Here is a 3,897-nt window from a genome sequence, read left to right on the forward strand (position 1 = left end):
GACAAATTCAGGGGTCCATTTATGACTTTGGCCTATTTTATACCTATTTTACCCTTATTATTAGGTACTCCAATTCATTTCTCATTTTATTTATTGCTTATTAAGAGTGTCCCAAGTCAAATATAGACAAGTAAACATAGACGGAGGGAGTAATAAACAAAAGTAATTATTAAAAAAAAAATTGCAATCCAAAATTCCCATTGAGATCCAAGTTTTTTGATTTAAATACTCACAGATTTGAGATAAGTTTGATGTTTCTATTTATGTATTTTCACTAGAGATCACAAATAAAATAATAGAAAAGAGGAAAGGCAATATAAATAATAAAAAGATAAATAGAAAATTGGGAGAGCCGAAAAGGAAATTACTTGTACAAAGGAAGTAAAAAAGCATAAAGAAAAACGGGAGTAAAAAAATGTTCAAAATATATTCAAACTTGTGTCTACCGGCCGTGACACGTTTGTCTAATTTAAGATTGGGATGGCAGGATCAAATATTTAACCTAATTTAAGCAAATTACAACATATGTATATAAAAAAAATTATTAATTTAGGGGGTGTCATGCCGCCCCCACTCTAAAGGGTGTATCCGCCCCTATATATGGTCTAATGGAAATGAATATTCCCAAATAGGATTGGAACTTGTAAATTTTTTGGTTAATTTAGTATAAAAAATCTTTTACTTCAAGTAAAAGTTATATGAACTAAATATTTTGATTGTAGGTTCAAGGTGAACTTATAATCTATGTACAACATAAATTTGACACAAGAATAAAATATAAAATATATACATAACAACCAAAATGAATTGAAATTGACAAATCTTATCTTTTCCGAAGCAAAGTACAGAGTGTTTGTTAATATAACTCAAACCCAAATAATCCGCAAAAGGATACAATATTGAATTATTTATGGGAGGAGTGGAGTCTTGCAAAAACACACGAGTTTGTTTATATAACTATCACGGAAAAGATTATTGTCCTTGATGTTAATATTCTTCATCACGTTCATCATTTTAATTGTCAGGGTAATTAATTACTCAATTGTCAATTACTATATTTCTATGTATTCCATAACTGACTCCTCAAAACTGAATAGTAATAATTGCTCTTTGTTTATAATCCATAACTGAAATCACCTCAATGGACCTCATCAACGAACCTTCATCTCCTTTTCCTAATTCACTTTTCAGGATTTAGTAAATGAGTTTTGCATTTAAATGAAGCGAAAATCAGAAAAAATGAAGAGTAAAGCCAAAAAAATGAGAAAAAAGACAAATGTTCTTGGCCAAAGAGAGGGACCACCTATCTTTACTATATAAATGGACAGATTTAGGGCTTGTTTGGAAAGCCACCCAGGTAAATGGAATTACGTCATTTGCACGATTGCCCTTCAAAGGCACTGGTCTTTAATTCCCCCCCCCCCCCCCCCCCCCCGCCCCTCTCAAATTGTTGGTCATTAATTTTTGCCCTTCGTCTAATACCCAGAGGTTCTGGGTTCGAACTTCGGCTCAGTTAAAAAAAAAATCGTGAGGCAAAGGTTTGTAGCAAAATTAGGCCTATGCAGGCAGAAGTTTGTATTAAGGCAAACTTTTACCCAAAATTAGGCCTTAAGGCCTAACTTTTCGGGCAAGTTAGGCCTATTCGGGCAAAGTTAGGCCTATTCAGGCAGAGATTTGCTCTGCATGAATAGGCCTAACTTTGCCCGAGCATGCCTAATTTTGCTATAAACTTCTGCCTTATGAATTGTTTTAATATTTAACTGAGCGGGGGTTCACACCCGGAACCCGTGGGATTTTAGGCAAAGGGCAAAAATTAAAGATTTCAAATTTGAGAGGTAAAAATTAAAGACCAGTGCCTTTGAAGGGCATTCCACACACAAATAAAAGGATTGGAATTGGGGGTAATTAAACGGTTTGGCCTATTTGTTTGATCAAGCAATTACTTGGTTAGGTGGGACTTGAATGTAATTGAGAGAGTCTAGCTACACTCTCCAATTCTCAAGGGAGGGTTGAGAATTGAGTGTAATTACAGGATTACTTTTTAGTTTCATTCTTTTTTTGTTTTATTTTAAATTCTTTTCTTTTTCAATTTATTTTTATTTCTATTATTTTAGCTTCTTTTTTAGTTTTAGTTTTAATTATTTTTCTTTTTATATTATTAATCTATCATTTACTTTCTTCTCATTCCCAAACTTTACTTCTTGTGATTCCATGTAATTGTTCGTATTTTTTTATTTTATTCATTTAGCATGAATGTGTTACTATTCTAATTTTTAAAACTACACTTCTTAGTATTAGAAAAAATGAGTTATTAACAAACTTCGCATATATGAGTGATGTTATTACAGTAGAATTTTGTTATGAATTAGGTTATAAACTTATATTTTTCTTTTCTTTTGAAATATATTCACTTAAATAACGTTGGAACTTACTTATGTAATGTTAAATTCGACATAAGAGTATTATGTTAAACTTTTATTTTTAAATTTTGAATTTAGGATATATTATTTATTTTAATTTATTTGCTTTCGTACTATTGACTTGTTATTTCACATTACATGCTGTTTATTTTTCACTTAGAGTTGATACTTTTTTTTTGGTCAAACATTTGAATAATGTTACTTTATTATATTTATGAATATTAATTTTTTGTTAAACATCAAATCTATGATGTTCTGACAAAAAAGTTTGAAAAATATTGTTATTAATTTAAAAAGTATATATCAATTATTTTTTACAATATTAATTACAAATATATGATTATTAATTAATATATTATCAAGAAAAAATAAGCTGTCAATTACATAATTTAGTATCTTTTATGAAGGCACATATTTTTCAAATATATTGATAATTAAATTTTATTTTTAAATTAAATTAATTGTGTAATCACACTGTAACCAAACAGTGCGCTTGTAATTACACTGTAATTACGCTATGACAAACAAAGAAATCGTTGTAATTACTAGTATGTATAATTACTACCCTAGTAATTACACCAATTCCAATTACAAGGTGGCTTTCCAAACAGGCCCTTAATACAATGAAATTACAATAATTATAAGGGAATTAATGGAAAATAATGCTATTAAATGGTGCGTGTGTCTTTATTATATGTGGGGATGAACCTTTAATATTTTATTTTATGAAGTAAAATAAAGAATGAAAAGAAAAATGTCAAAAAAGTCGAGAAAAAAGATAAATGCTAGTGTAGGCCATAAAGAGGTGTCACATCACCTTATCTATGCCTAGCTTTATATTATATATATATTCTTGCCCAAACTACTTCTATTTCTTGTCAACCTAAAATGCAGCATAAAAGCACCATTGAATTGCTATTTGGCTTAATTAAATTGAAAAAAAAAAAAAGTAAAAAGATTCAGATAAGATGGTAAACTTGACGATATTCATCACAATCCATCGAATGCAAAGAAAGATGCTTGTTTTCTATGTCACAACCACTATTTGAGTGAAACTAGCTAAGTTAACTTGATTCTTTTTTCTTAATTCTAATTTAAAGTATACAACCTAATGGAAATAACGTAAAGCTGATTTAGTTAAATTCATTAAAAAGGAAAGCCAAAAAAACAAAAAAAGGAACAATAGTATTATATTAGTACATCTAAAGGTATATTGATGCCATTAAAATAAGAGAATATATGTTGGATTTCTAGAACAATTATGCTATCTCTTTTGAGAGGGTTTTTTTTTTTCTTTTGAGAGGGGCTATAGGAAAACTTAATGATAATTATTGTTTTCTTAGAAAATCCTGGAATAAGATATAACATATTTGTCCTCACCGTATAATAAGTGGAATGATAATCTCCATCAAGATTACTTACTATAATACATATAACTAAAATTAATGAAAGATTACATTCATGCTTATATAAGAGG

The sequence above is a fragment of the Lycium barbarum genome, chromosome 9 (genome assembly GCF_019175385.1).
Source record: "Lycium barbarum isolate Lr01 chromosome 9, ASM1917538v2, whole genome shotgun sequence".
NCBI classification, from domain to species: domain Eukaryota; kingdom Viridiplantae; phylum Streptophyta; class Magnoliopsida; order Solanales; family Solanaceae; genus Lycium; species Lycium barbarum.